The sequence below is a fragment of the Bufo bufo genome, chromosome 4, assembly GCF_905171765.1.
Source record: "Bufo bufo chromosome 4, aBufBuf1.1, whole genome shotgun sequence".
Taxonomy (NCBI): domain Eukaryota; kingdom Metazoa; phylum Chordata; class Amphibia; order Anura; family Bufonidae; genus Bufo; species Bufo bufo.
Window position 1 is genome coordinate 19,382,188 of NC_053392.1, and position 16,287 is coordinate 19,398,474.

The 16,287-nt window shown below is 45.3% G+C and overlaps 1 long non-coding RNA gene across 2 annotated transcripts in view; it reads right to left on the reverse strand.

Moving 5' to 3' along the window:
* Positions 1–16,287, reverse strand: part of LOC120997036 — a 132,265-nt gene that overhangs the window by 99,567 nt on the left and 16,411 nt on the right. For both annotated transcript variants that reach the window (XR_005778046.1, XR_005778047.1), the window contains exon 2: positions 7,927–8,079. This is a non-coding gene — a long non-coding RNA (uncharacterized LOC120997036). The remainder of the gene's footprint in view (positions 1–7,926; positions 8,080–16,287) is intronic.

Genomic DNA, 16,287 nt, shown 5'->3' on the forward strand with positions numbered 1-16,287 from the left:
GGATAATATTGGAGAAACTCTCTGTTGGGAATCTTTATATTCCCTAGTTTGATATCAAGCCAATAATTTATAAGTTTTGTTGCAATACTACCATTATCTGAGTTTGGTCATCAATTTTGGGCGGAGCAAGGGCTCGTATCTGTCATCTTCTTGATTGAGTTTTCCGCATAATCCATTGATTGTACAGTATATCTCTCACAAATTTAAAGCTGTATTGCATAATATTCTTGTGTTGGTTGAGTATTGTTTTGTTGGCACCATGTAGTGGTGAATTCTGGGTACTGCATATCATTGTATATTATTGAAATTTACGTTGATAAATTTTTTATTGTTTTTTAAACTATTGTATAATAAACCATTTATATTTTTGTATAGACGCTTGTACCCTGTTTTACTGATTGCACAAAATAATCAGGTTTTTGATCGAACTCTTTCTGAGATGTTTATGTCCATCTCACGGGTCAATATCGTTTGCATAATTTTTCTTTTGATCCGTTAATTTTTTTTATCTTTATATAAAGCATTTGCTTTATATACCCGACAAAGTGTAGGGAAAGGATAGGGAGGAATCATTCCAAGGCATTTATGTAGAACAGGGTTCAGTAGGGGAGGTTTCAGTCTGGGTAATAGGAACAATCCTATTACACCTTGCTGCACTGACTGGGGATCCAAATTGCCATTATACAGCTCTGTAATTCCAGCAAACCGTTCTTGTTATTGGGGTGCAAGTGCTGTTTGATACAGCCATTAACAGGGTTTATTACAAAGAAATATTTCCATGTGTTATTTACCCTTCTGCAGTGCAGTTATATGTTCTAAAGCATTTTTTGGCTCGTGTTACTGGGGAAAAATGGCTTATTAGCTTTTGTGTGTTAAAGCGCGAACATTACAGCTCTTTTTGGCATGTATTAGTGCCAAAAGTAAAATATTTTTGCCGTTCAGCGGTGCAGTTATATGTTCTAAATCCTTTTGTGGCGTGTATTAGTGTAAAAAATTAAGAGCCTATTTGCCGTTTAGCGGTGCAGTTATGTTCTAAAGCCCTTTTTGTTGTGTAATAGTGGCAAAAGAAAAATATATTTGCCGTTCAGCGGTGCAGTTATATGTTCTAATGCCCTTTTTGTTGTGTATTAGTGGCAAAATAAAAATATATTTGCTGTTCAGCGGTGCAGTTATTTATTCTAAAGCCTTTTGTGGAGTGTATAAGTGGAAAAAATATAAATATATTTGCCGTTCAACAGTGCAGTTATATGTTCTAAAGCCTTTTGTGGAGTGAATAAGTGGAAAAAAGAAAAATATATTTGCTGTTCAGTGGTGCAGTTATATGTTCTAAAGCCCATTTTGTTGTGTAATAGTGGAAAAATAAAAATATATTTGCCATTCAGCGGTGCAGTTATATGTGCCTTCTGTGGCATGTATAAGTGGAAAAAAATGAGGGTCTATTTGTTGTTTAGCGGTGCAGTTATGTTCTAAAGCCTTTTTGTCGTGTATTAGTGGCAAAAATATATATATTTGCCGTTCAGATGTGTAGTTATACACTCACCTAAAGAATTATTAGGAACACCTGTTCTATTTCTCATTAATGCAATTATCTAGTCAACCAATCACATGGCAGTTGCTTCAGTGCATTTAGGGGTGTGGTCCTGGTCAAGACAATCTCCTGAACTCCAAACTGAATGTCAGAATGGGAAAGAAAGGTGATTTAAGCAATTTTGAGCGTGGCATGGTTGTTGGTGCCAGACGGGCCGGTCTGAGTATTTCAGAATCTGCTCAGTTACTGGGATTTTCACGCACAACCATTTCTAGGGTTTACAAAGAATGGTGTGAAAAGGGAAAAACATCCAGTATGCGGCAGTCCTGTGGGCAAAAATGCCTTGTGGATGCTAGAGGTCAAAGGAGAATATGCCGACTGATTCAAGCTGATAGAAGAGCAACGTTGACTGAAACCGAGGTATGCAGCAAAGCATTTGTGAAGCCACAACCTTGAGGCGGATGGGCTACAACAGCAGAAGACCCCACCGGGTACCACTCATCTCCACTACAAATAGGAAAAAGAAGCTACAATTTGCACGAGCTCACCAAAATTGGACTGTTGAAGACTGGAAAAATGTTGCCTGGTCTGATAAGTCTCGATTTCTGTTGAGACATTCAAATGGTAGAGTCCGAATTTGGCGTAAACAGAATGAGAACATCATCCATCCTCTGATGGCTACTTCCAGCAGGATAATGCACCATGTCCCAAAGCTCGAATCATTTCAAATTGGTTTCTTGAACATGACAATTAATTCACTGCACTAAAATGGCCCCCACAGTCACCAGATCTCAACCCAATAGAGCATCTTTGTAATGTGGTGGAACGGGAGCTTCGTGCCCTGGATGTGCATCCCTCAAATCTCCATCAACTGCAAGATGCTATCCTATCAATATGGGCCAACATTTCTAAAGAATGTTATCAGCACCTTGTTGAATCAATGCCACATAGAATTAAGGCAGTTCTGAAGGCAAAAGGGGGTCCAACACCGTATTAGTATGGTGTTCCTAATAATTCTTTAGGTGAGTGTATGTTCTAAAGCTCTTTTTAGCGTGTATTAGTGGCTACAAAAATAAATATATTTGCTGTTCTGCGGATATGTTCCAAAGCCCTTTTTGGCATGTATTAGTGGGGAAAAAGCAAATGGGCTTATTAGCCATTGTGTGTTGAAGTAAGAAAATGACAGCCCTTTTTGTGTGTATTAGTGGCAAAAAAATTAATAAAAAATATTTACCGTTCAGCGGTGAAGTTTCTTTGTACTATAGCCATTTACAGGGTGTATTAATAGGATAGATACTTATGTCCTATTAGCCCTTCTGCGGTGAATTGTGATTGTTATATATTTTTTGGGGGTGTATTAAAAGGAAAAAGAATATGGATAAATTGATGGGTGATTGTAGACTTTCTTCTGTATGAACCGAATTACGTCGATTAGCCATTCAGTGCTGAAATTTGTTTGTGATACAGCCTTTATTGGGAAAATTGGTCGGTAGCTGTAACTATGGTCGAGGACAATATATGTCCTTTACGGTCCATTGGGAAAATGTTGTGCCTGCCCAGCCACACCAGCAACTTGACCAGGTGACGCCGCTTTGGCCTCCACGTTCTCACACCGTTGGCCCTGTGACAATGTCTGCCTCTACCTCCTCATCCTCCACCGTGTCCTCAGCCTCCACTGCAGGGACAATTCACAGTGTTCCTACAGCATACTACATGTGCAGGGCACGGCGGTGTCACGCTGTTCGGCACCTCGTTTGCATGGGTGAACTGAGTCACTCAGGGGAGAAACAGCTCTATGTCCTTCCTCAAGAAATTTAATCCTGGCTTTCTCCACGACAACTCAAAATTGGAACAATGATGACCGACAACGGGAAGAACATGGTGTCGGCGCTGCTTCAAGGAGGGCCCCCGGTGGCTGTTCTCGGAACTGCCTGCTCCCGCTGACCGCACTTGTTTTCAGACCGGCTCGCGCACAGGTAAGGGCTTACCTGTCCCTCGCCGGACTTGTGAAAAAAGATGTCAGCCCGCATATGTTCGCGGGCGAACAATGGGAACTGGCAATCACTGCCTATAAAGGCTCTCTGCAGCCAGGAAATAGTCATTTTTTAACGCTATTCGCCACAAGTAAATTAGGATTGAACCAAGTTTTTTTTTTTTTTTTATTCGGCGAACTGGTTGAATCGAATTTTTGCAAAATTCGCTCATTTCTAATGGTCATTATTTAATCATTAAATGCAAGCCAAAACCAGGAGTGGGTCCAAAACAGAGTCTGGCATACCTGGATTTTATTCCGATTTTACAATAAAGGATTCCAATGTTTTATTCAGAGGCTGGAACAATCTTTTTATTCAGTTTCCACTCCTGTTTTTGGCTTACAAATACTGATCAAATACTGATACAACATACTGACCATGTGAAAGATGCCTTATGCTCAATTTACTTCAGTTTTGGCCATTTACATCTGAAATCAGTTTTTTTAACAAGGAAAAAAAGTACTGCATGCAGGACTTAATGGCCTCTCTCACACGGTAAGTAATTGGTCAGTATTTTGTAAGCCAAAAACAGGAGTGTGTCCAAAACAGAGATAAAATGTAATACAAATATTTGCATCTCTTCTGTGTTTTGGATCCTTGCAGATGCTCAAAATACAGGATTTTTTTTTCTGTTCTTCTGACGGATAGGAAGAATGGAATAAATGGTTATGTTAACACGAACAAACAGGGACAATAGTGGGCCCAAAACAGAGTGAAGATGGGGTCAAACAGCAGTGGCACTAACAGGGACAATAGTGATCCCATAACAGAGTGGGGGAGCAGCAGCATTGACAGTGACAATAGTGGCCCCATGACAGGGGGGGGGGGGGGGGCAGCAGTGCATGATAGTGGCAGATCACAGTAGTAGCAGAACCCATGAGTTATTAGTCTCTCAACATTTAGGGAGGAAAGGCAAGTTCTCTCAGGGTTAACTATGCCCCCCGCTGCAATCAACAGAAACTCAGATGCCACAGTACTGGCTGGGCAGGAAAATGCCTATGGCAAACCCGGCCAGTTGCGGCCACACTTCAAGTTTGCTTGCCCAGTAGTCCAGGAGATATTGGATCATGGGTGACAGGGTGCATTCCAAGTATGCCACCATCTGCTGGATGAGGTTCTTCTGTATGTCCTGCTGGTTTCATCAGTAGGCGGCTAAAGAAAAATGCTCACCATAGACTCCAGATTGAAGTTGCTGCTTCTGACCCCCCTCCCCACACACACACCTCACCAGTAATGGTAGTGGAGGGTGAGCGCAGAGGGTCCCCCGGTCAGACTTTCGGAGGATAGGTGATGGCACTCACAGGCAGCATTTTTGCATCCCTCACAGAAGGTCTAAAAATGCCCCCATTTTTGACCAGTAGCGAGGGTCTAACAATGTGGATAGCCAGTAGTCATCACTCTGCCAAATCATGACAATGCAGCTGTCACTACACAAACATGAAAGCAAATATCTGGCATTTTGCACAAGGGACTCGGAGGGCCTCCCTGCCTCCATTTCCACTGTATACTGCCACGGTCTGTCGGGGTCATCTGCATCGTCTTTGTCGCTGCCCTCCAGCTCCACTTCCATCGCTTGGGAAGATAAACCACCTAGTTGTTCAGGGATCAGGTGGCTGTGAAAGGGAGGTGACATGTCTTCTGTGCCCTCACCAATCAGATTTGTCATTATCCCCTACAGGATGTAAAGGAGTGGAATGACATCATTTGGTCCTGTAGTTCTGCCAAGTTCTGCCAAGTAAAGTGTTCTCCTCAAAGGGCCTAAGTAAATTGCACGTGTCACGCATGAGCTGCCACTGGCTAATGTGAAAGTTACACTGGGAAGTATACCTGTCTGTCTGCAGCATTAATAAATCGTTGACCACCTACCTCTGCTCATAAAGGCAGTCTAACATATGGACTGTGGGAAGAGCATGGTAAGAGCGGCTGAAGGAGCTATAGACGATGTTGACGTCAAGGGAAAGGAAAGGCAGCTTCCTTCTGCTGACAATGTTGAGCCCTGACTGCTGGAGAGGAGGTGTGGTCCGGTGGGAGATGCAGCATTTGCTGCATCAGGCTGTAAGACTACTGTAAATGAGTGGCACAGTTTTTCCACACCACTTTATGGTGATGCTCAATGTGTTGACACAGTGCCATTGTGCCAACATTAGCAACTGGCATGCCTCACTTTCTGCCCAAAAATCCTGCATACCACCACACTAATGTCCCATAGCAACTTGGTGAGTATAGCATTTTCCCACCAAGACTGCGTGATACCTGTATGCCGTTGCTTTTATAAAGCCATGCACTGCTAGTGAGTTCCTCACAGGTAGTCTCTCGAGTAGGAGAGAGGCACTATGATACTGGCACATTGGGGATGGAGATGGCACTATGATACTGGCACATGTGGGGGGTGGGTGGGAAGGAGAGAGGCACTATGATACTGGCACATGTGGGGGGTGGGTGGGAAGGAGAGAGGCACCTAATACTGGCCCATTGGGGAGGGAGATGGCACTATGATACTGGCACATGTGGGGGGGTGGGTGGGAAGGAGAGAGGCACTATGATACTGGTACATTGGGGGGGAGATGGCACTATGATACTGGCACATGTGGAGGGGTGGGTGGGAAGGAGAGAGGCACTATGATACTGGCACATTGGGGGGGAGATGGCACTATGATATTGGCACATGGGGGAGGAGAAAGGCACTTGATACTGGCACTTTTGGGGGGGAGATGGCACTATGATACTGGGACCTGGGGGAGGAGAGAGGCACTTGATACTGGCACATGGGGGGGGGGGGGGGGGTTGGCACTATGATACTGGCACATGGGGGGGAGGAGAGAGGCACTTGATACTGGCACATTGGGAGGGGTGGGAGATGGCACTATAATACTGGCACATGTGGGGGTGGGTGGGAAGGAGAGAGGCACTTGATACTGGCACATTGGGGGGGGAGATGGCACTATGATACTGGCACATTGAGGGGGGAGATGGCACTATGATACTGGCACATGCGGGGAGGAGAGAGGCACTTGATACTGGCACTTTAGGGGGAGGGCGAGATGGCACTATGATACTGGGACATGGGGGCGGAGGAGAGAGGCACTTGATACTGGCACATGGGGGGGTTTGGCACTTGATATTGGCACAAGGGGGGGTTTGGCACTATGATACTGGCACATAGGGGGTGGGAAGGAGAGAGGCACTTGATACTGGCACATTGGGGGGGATTGCACTATGATACTGGCACATTGGGGGGAGAGATGGCACTATGATACTGGCACTTTGGCGGGGGCGAGATGGCACTATGATACTGGGACATGTGGGGGGGGAGGAGAGAGGCACTTGATACTGGCACATGATGGGGGGGCATCTATGGGTACTCTTACTGGCACATTACTGGGGGGCATTATGGGGGTCCCTTTCTATTGGCACATTGTTGGGGGGCACTATGGGGGCATCTACTGAGGCCACAAAGAAGGGGTACTGTATATGGGGGGGCCCTGTGTGGTACTAGTATTATCAGGGGGTTTATCTGTTTCTCCAGTATAATATTGGGGAGCACAGCGGCACAGTATTGGGGGTGGTAGGATGATTTGTCCAAAATATGCGAGAATGATGGAAAAGTAGTAAACTAAGATTTTTTTTTTGTCAAACTGCAGAGATGAAAAATGGCTGAAAACTGGGCATGCTGTCTGGGCATGCTGAGAGTTGTAGTTTTGCAACAGCTGGAGGCATCATGGTAGGGAAAAGCTGGTCTACGGTGATAATATGAACAATGGGGGTTCTACAAAAGAGCTATTGTGGGGCAAAGTTCATATTCGTATTTACGCACGTGTTTTAAAATGAATGCTTTCCCCTTTTATAAACAAGTAAATGATGACGCAATGCTGTGGGGCCGGTATGCAACTTTTTCCAGGGCTGGTTTTTATCCCCAGTCCTGCCCTGGGTTCGGGTCAAAAACCCAGAAGAGGTGCAAATCAATTCATTACACCTGATCTCTGTGTAGGCGTCACTACTAATTTTGACACACAATAAGGCTTCATGCACACATCCGTGGAGCACGGTCCATGAAATCCCAGCCTGCTATCCTGTTGAGTGCACGAGCGCACCGCGTCATTGATTGCTATGACACCATGTGCTTCGTGCACTCAGCAGGACGGCAGGAAGGAATTTCACGGACCATGCTCCACGGATGTGTGCATGACACCTAACTCATACAACAAACTGAACAAACAACTGAACTGAGCATAAATTAATCACCTTTCTCCAATAAATAATGGACCACAGAGGGAAAAAAATAGTTGTTTGGTTGAGTCAATGAATAAAAAATGTATGCGTTTCTATAATTGCGAGAGTGAATGTTAAATGTTATCTGACACTTACAAAAACATGATATTTCGTTGCAGGGAAATGAACAGCATTTCTTGTCTCCAGGACAATCTAAATCGTTTTTGCAGTAGTTTGAAGGTGGCGGTTCATCGGGACACTTATCTGGAAAAGTGACTTGAGGACACACCCCCGGCTTCACTGTTGGTACTGTCATATATAAAATAATAATAAGAAAGACTGAAAGTTACACCACATGCATAGGGAGGGAGAAAAAGTATTATAATATACATTTACAGACAATTCTAATACACTTAGTATACAGGACAGGAGAAGTGGTGGGAGGAGTTGCTGTTCCTTTCCTGTTCCTGTTTCCTGTTGTGTGTGGGTGTGTGAGGTCCGGGAGGCTTACCAGCGCTTTGTTTGCCGGGGGAATCGCTACCCTTTCCCCAGGGGGTGGCGGTTTCTCCCGGTATGGATCCGGCTGCCGGGGTTCATCACCACGTGCTTTTCCTCCCGAGTAGCATATTTTCTGAAATAGAACAGAGCTCGGCCACGCTACACTAGAGGTGGGGGGAAATGAGAGTGACAAGGGGGGGGGAGGAAATGAGAGTGACAAGGGAGTGGGGGGGGGAATGAGAGTGACAAGGGAGTGGTGGGGGGGAAATGAGAGTGACAAGGGAGTGGTGGGGGGAAATGAGAGTGACAAGGGAGTGGGGGGGAATGAGAGTGACAAGGGAGAGGGGGAATGAGAGTGACAAGGGAGGGGGGAGAAGGAGAGTGACAAGGGAGGGGGTGAGGAGAGTGACAAGGGATGGAGGGGGGAAGAGAGTGACAAGGGAGGGAGGGGAGGAAGAGAGTGACAAGGGAGGGGGGGAAGAGAGTGACAAGGGAGGGAGGGGGAAGAGAGTGACAAGGAAGGGAGGGGGGAGAAGAGAGTGACAAGGGAGGGAGGGGGGAGAAGAGAGTGACAAGGGAGGGAGGGGGGGAGAAGAGAGTGACAAGGGAGGGAGGGGGGAGAAGAGAGTGATAAGGAAGGGAGGGGGGGAGAAGAGAGTGACAAGGGAGGGGGGGAGAAGAGAGTGACGAGGTAGGGGGGAGAAGAGAGTGACAAGGGAGGGAGGAGGAGAAGAGAGTGACAAGGAAGGGGGGGAGAAGAGAGTGACGAGGAAGGGGGGAGAAGAGAGTGACAAGGGAGGAGGGAGAAGAGAGTGACAAGGGAGGGAGGGGGGAGAAGAGAGTGAAAAGGGAGGGAGGGGGGAGAAGAGAGTGACAAGGGAGGGGGGAGAAGAGAGTGACAAGGGAGGGAGGGGGTAGAAGAGTGTGACAAGGGAGGGGGGGGGAGAAGAGTGTGACAAGGGAGGGGGGGGAGAAGAGAGTGACAAGGGAGGGAGGGGGCGGAGAAGAGAGTGACAAGGGAGGGGGGGGGAGAAGAGAGTGACAAGGGAGGGGGGGAAGAGAGTGACAAGGGAGGGGGAGAGAGTGACAAGGGAGTCCCCAGAGCCAGACCAAGAGCCAAACTGCAGCCAGAGACCAGATCATCTTATTGTCCTGGGGGTAAGTAGACAATGCAATATGTTTATTATTTAATTGTTTAGTTATTAAAACTACATTGGAAACTAATTTACCTCACATTAAAAGGACACTATAGTCCCAGAACCAGTACAGTTAATGTAGTGGTACTGGTGTCTATCGCCTGTTCCTGCAGAGAACAGACACTGTGCCGTACTGGTGGTAAAGGAGCACTATAGTGCCAGGAAAACAAACTCATTTTCCTGGCACTATATAGTTGTTAGGAGTGGGGCACCCTCGTGTCCCCCTCCCACTGGGCTGAAGGGGTTAAAACCCCTTCAGCCACTTACCTTTCTCCAGCGCCGGCACTGGGAACTCTTCTCCCCGATCCTCCTCTCTGCTGCGAATGCGGATGCACACGCATTCAAAACTATGTTCCGCGTCTTCCCACTGTAATTTTCACAGTGAGAATCGCGGAAGCACCTCTAGCAGCTGTCAGGGAGACAGCTACAAGAAGCTTGATTAACCCTAAGGGAAACATAGCAGTTCTTTAAATTTAAATGCTGAGAAAGGGTTGGAACATATGTGATGTCATGATATGGGCAGATCATCTGATAAGGTGGGGGGGGCGGCAATTTTTATCTTGCCTAGGGCGGCAAAAATCCTTGCACTGGCCCTGGGCGGGGGTGGGGATGGAACTGGCGGTGCGGGGGCCATCTCTGAAGGTGGTGGTGTACGCCGATGATGTCTCCATTCTTGCCTCTTCGGAAGAGAAGGTGAGCTGGGTGATGTCTGAGGTGGTCCGCTATTCAGAGGTTTCTGGGTCTCAGATCAACCGGTAAAAAATGGGAGACTCTCTGGCTGGGGGAAGGGGATCTTAGGCATTAATTTTGGCCAGGATGGAGATTAACTTGATTCTACTTGTGGACTAGGCATAATAAAATATAACTTTTACTAATATATCACTAAAAGCATAGGTGGTTGCAGTGGGACGAAACAAAAACATACATACATATATACACATATATTGCCACCATCTGGGGCCGCGGTAAGGATAATTATTGGTGGATCTTACCCCATCCTGTAGACACACGACCAGCAAACAGTGGGTAGCGTTTGTGCCCTGGTATGACAATAGGACACTGATGACCAGTGCTTCTGTGGGTATGGCGGTATGGACACTCCTATTGTGCCCTAATCTAAAGCCCTCCCTGTGTAGGTGATTTAGGGGCTATCCACATTTACCTGCCTAACCAAACAGGGCACCCGCCCAGAGCACCCGCCCAAACAGGGGCGACCCCATACGGTACCTGTCCCTATAATGGGGCCTAGTCCCAGTAAAGCCCTTACTATATAGCCCTACATGCCATGTTTCATTCCATAGAGTCGGAACTCATCAGGGGCTTACTGAAGTCAAAGGGTTTCTACAAAAAACAGAAAAGGACACGCAAAGAGACCGCGATCACTAAGTATACTTCATCATATAGACATTCAAAAATAGCTATTTGGTATGTATCCTCTACTTACTACTTCAGGATAAATGTTCCTTCCTTGTAGTTTGGAGGGTGTACGGACGGTCAGTGGTACTCGTCCCTACAAGGTATGGGAAAGTGTCCCCAAAATACCCTCGTCTCACCGCAAAGTGCAAAGAGTGCGGAGATACGGCATGATGCGCCATATCGCCTTTTAACTCCGGCGCCTCAAACAGTTACCACCCCCCTTTCTCCGCCTACTCACCGCTGTGGCACGCATGTGGAACGCACGCTGTTACTGCGCGCTCCGCTTCCACCGGAAGCTGGCGTCACATGATCATTGGGGCTGCCGGAAGCTCCGTGCGTCTGTGTCTGTGCGTCCCATGTTGCCAAGCAACTGGATGACGTCCAGACACTGCGTGCTCGTATGCCATCTCCAATGCCGGATGGCAGATTTATTCAATACAATCATTCAATATGGATTTATTTAGCAGGTTTCTCAGTACATATATCCTCACAAGGTTAGTTGTGGGATGCAGATGGAGGGGGTATGAATAACAAATAGTTATATCGATACTCCCATTAGACCATTCTGGATTACGTCATCAGTGGCTACTCAGATAAAACAGGTAAAGCTCTGCTGCTCGTTGAGGCCATTAGGATATACAGTTTTCAAGTAGAAAATCCATCTTGCCTCACATTGAAGAATTCTCGTATTCCAATCTCCACATCTCAGTGGTGGTTTAACTTTTTCTATGCCAATAAAGGAGAGGCACCTCGAGTCCCCACCATGTTCAGTCCTTACATGGCGCGAGACAGAGGTGTCCCTACAATTATGAATGTCGCCTATATGTTCCCCGATCCTCCTTCTTAGTTCCCTCTTTGTTTTGCCAATATATTCCTTGTTACAGGAGCATGTGATTTTATAAACAACTCCTGTAGTCTTGCAGTTAATCAGGTCTCTGATGACGTACGTTTTAACCCGTATTACTGCTCTTAAAGGATTTTCCACATTGCAGGCTACGCATCCACTACATCTGTAATTGCTATAGATTCCTCTTTTCAACCAAGTTTTAGGTGCTGGTTTTGGTGAAAAATGACTATTCACCGCCCAGTCGCGTACACTTTTGCTTCCCCTGTATGTTATGCTTGGACTTTCTTTTATAGTCGCACAGAGGTCAGGATCCATTCTAAGTACATGCCAATGTTTTGCAATTATTTCTCTTATGCCGGTAGAGGCCTCATTGAATGTACTGATCAGGCGTATCTCTTGCGCCTTTGTTAGAGAAACATTGACAATATTGAATGATTGTATTGAATAAATCTGCCATCCGGCATTGGAGATGGCATACGAGCGCGCAGTGTCTGGACGTCATCCAGTTGCTTGGCAACATGAGACGCACAGACACAGACGCACGGAGCTTCCGGCAGCCCCAATGATCATGTGACGCCAGCTTCCGGTGGAAGCGGAGCGCGCAGTAACAGCGTGCGTTCCACATGCGTGCCACAGTGGTGAGTAAGCGGAGAAAGGGGGGTGGTAACTGTTTGAGGCGCCGGATTTAAAAGGCGACATGGCGCATCATGCCGTATCTCCGCACTCTTTGCGCTTTGCGGTGAGACAAGGGTATTTTGGGGACACTTTCCCATACCTTGTAGGGACGAGTACCACTGACCGTCCGTACACCCTCCAAACTACAAGGAAGGAACATTTATCCTGAAGTAGTAAGTAGAGGATACATACCAAATAGCTATTTTTGAATGTCTATATGATGAAGTATACTTAGTGATCGCGGTCTCTTTGCGTGTCCTTTTCTGTTTTTTGTAGAAACCCTTTGACTTCAGTAAGCCTCTAATGAGTTCCGACTCTATGGAATGAAACATGGCATGTAGGGCTATATAGTAAGGGCTTTACAGGGACTCGGCCCCATTATAGGGACAGGTACCGTATGGGGTCGCCCCTGTTGGGGCGGGTGCTCTGTGTTGGTTAGGCAGGTAAATGTGGATGGCCCCTAAATCACCTACACAGGGAGGGCTTTAGATTAGGGCACAATAGGAGTGTCCATACCGCCATACCCACAGAAGCACTGGTCACCAGTGTCCTATTGTCATACCAGGGCACTGACGCCACCCACTGTTTGCTGGTCGCATGTCTACAGGACGGGGTAAGATCCACCCATATTTATCCTTACCGCGGCCCCAGATGGTGGCAATATATGTGTATATATGTATGTATGTTTTTGTTTCGTCCCACTGCAACCACCTATGCTTTTAGTGATATATTAGTAAAAGTTATATTTTATTATGCCTAGTCCACAAGTGGAATCAAGTTAATTTGAGGTGTGACGTATATCTCTGCACATGCACACTGAGTGCATAGAGGTATTATTGTGTGTAAGTTCAGGATGGAGATTATCATCAGCAAAATTGGGAGAGTAGAGTAAAAGATGTCGCCCAAAAGGTGGACCGTTGGAAGGGATGGTCTTTATCCCTCAGGGAAAGGGTTCACCTGTGCAAAGCCTACCTGATTCCCATGCTTCTGTATCTAAGCAGTGTTTGTGTTTTGCCAGCCTCTTTTTCCAGATGTTATGGGGAAACAGTCTGAACCAAATCAGGAGAGAGGTTATTTACCGTACAAGGAGACTAGGCGGGTTGGATATGGTCAACCGGTGGTATTCTTAACAAATACCTTTTTGAAAATTAATATTGCAAACCTCTGGAAAGAGAGGGCTCCTTTGTGGGTAATTTCCTGTATGGAATGGTTTTGACCCTTCTTTCAGGATTGGGAGACCGGAGGGCGAGTGAAAGACCTACGTGCGTCACATGGATATCTCCCGGCTTATGTTGCCCCGGTTATGAAAATCCTGAGATGGTGGGGTCTGGGGAAGAGAGAGGTGGAGACCATGTCGAGGTTTTCCCTTGACAGGAAGGTTCTATCTTGCCTTTTTCAGGCCCCACTGGCCTTAAGGGACTGCCCAAGTCAGGATCTGGAGGGTGGGCTGTCTTTGTTGAATTCAGAAAGGATCCCTAAGAAAGTTTGGGATGTGACTTGGCGCTGCTTCCACGGTAAGCTATATGTAAGGGACAATGTGAAGTGTAGAAACTCAGAGGAAAGGGGCTGTCCCCGGGAGGAGTGTGGTAACCTGCTGGAAACCATGGACCACTTCTTACTTCATTGTCTCTTTAATATAGAGGTATACAAAAGGGTGGGGGCTTCCATCGGTTGGCCTAGGCTGGCCGCCCTGTCCTATGCGGAGTGGGCCTATGGGGCTTTCAAAGACCTTGGTGAGAGGGACAGTCACACTTTATTTGTAGTTAGTGCAGTGGTTTGTCACCACATATGGTGTGCACGGTGTCTAGTGTCAACAAAGAGCCGCAAAATCCTCCCGGTGGAGATGGTATATAGGAACATCATGGGTGACCTGGTGAAGGTACGCTCTCTTGAGTACGAAAGGTGGGGGGACCCCAAGGCCTCTCGTCTGTGGAGAGGCTTCTGTTTTGGGGTTCCTTAGCTGAGTAGTACTCTTTTCCTGGTGGTGGGCTGATATAGCGCACACATAGGTTTTTGTTTTGTTTTGTAGTAATGTAAGTATGGAAAGGCTTAGGGGTACTGAACCATAGCTGGTTTAGGTGTAATAGTGTTGGTTTATGGTATCTATATTGTATTTATAGTGTATTTATATTGTACTATATTGTATTATATAGGTATGTTTTGTATTATGCTAGTGTTAGGATAATATTATATTATTATATTAGTATTGTTAAAATTATAGTGGGGTTTAGTTAGGTTGGGAGGGGGGCTGGGAGGAAGGAGGGAGTGTATATACATTTTTCTTTTATATTATATATTATATACATATATATAAAAAAATATAAAAAAATAAATAAGGTGTTTTTTTTTTTGCAAACTGACTGATCCCAGTCCGACTGGGGAAAGGCTAGGACTTCTCAAAGCTCGGGGTTTATCCCCTTGGAACTTTGGGGGTTATCAGTTTGCATATTTGCTGTGGACTGGTTGTGGGTTAGGTAGATTTAGATCTATAAGTTGTATATAGTTGGTATATAGTTTGTATATAGTTTGTGTATATAGTTGGTATATAGTTTATGTATATTGTGTATATATTTTATTTTATGGATTTTAGATATATACGTGTAAGATGCAAATATGTAAATATGTATAGTATTGGGTTACGAAAGTATTTTAAGTGTGAATAGTATTGTAGGTTCTAGTGGGGTGGTGGACTGGTCGGGATGGGTTTAGTCATGTGTTTTTCGTTTCTGTGTATAGATATTGTTATGGCCTTTTGTTTATTTATTTACAAATTAAAGGAGTCCATATATACAGAATAAGAGCAGATACTCAGGATTACACCCAGTGTACAGGACAGGAGAAGTGGTACTGTGCAGGGTCCATATACACAGAATAAGATCAGATACTGAGGAACTCTTTTTTAATTTTATACAAAAATACAAAAACGTTGCCATAAAATTTTCAAAACAAGGTATAAAGTATATACACTTACCCTACTGGCCCAGCTACATGCATACTATCTCATTCATACCTACTAAAAAAAAAGGAGAAAATGAAACTTAGCCTAACGTAAACATCCGATCCGGCTGAGCCCCGACTATATACAAATTTATACAAATTAATCAGAACACAAACTAAATTACAACTTCTTACAATAAAAAATAATAAACATAAAATAATCATAACAGAAATATCAAATAACTCTAATAATTTTTTTTTTATTTTTATTTTTTATTATTATTATTATTTATTTTTTTTAATTTAAATTTTTTTTTTTTTTTTTTTTTTTTTTACACACATATATGAGAAAACAAACCTATACTAACCCTACCAATCTATCTATCCCATCACCTTCACCCAGGGCCAACCTCCGCCTCTTGTCCTTCCATGAGGCCAGCCCTTCCACCACCACCCACACCCAGCCCCTCGCCTCATGTCCTCCTATGTCCGCATAGTCCAGGGCTGGATGCAGGTCTCCCCACACAAAAATATGAACCCCCCCACCCCATCCCACCCAACCTAACTACACCCCACTTACCCTATCATACAATATATACATCTTATAACAACCATATCAATCTATACAAACCAATGTTAAAATCCACCCGAAGGCCCAAGTTCAGTCATTTGCAAACCTTTCTTCAAAAACTCATCTTAAATACAAAACAAAAACCTAATGTGAAAGCCTCAGCCCAACACCAGGAAAAGTGCTACTGAGGCTAAGGCACATCAAAGGTGAAGCCTCTCCAGAGGTAAGAGACCCCATCCGTACCCACCTTCTCGCACTCAAGAGAGCGAACCTTCGCCAGGTCACCTAGAATGTTCCTACACACCTCTTCCACAGGGAGGACTTTCTGCTGGGTTGAAACTAAACACCGTGCGTTCCATGTGAAGTACCTGATCACT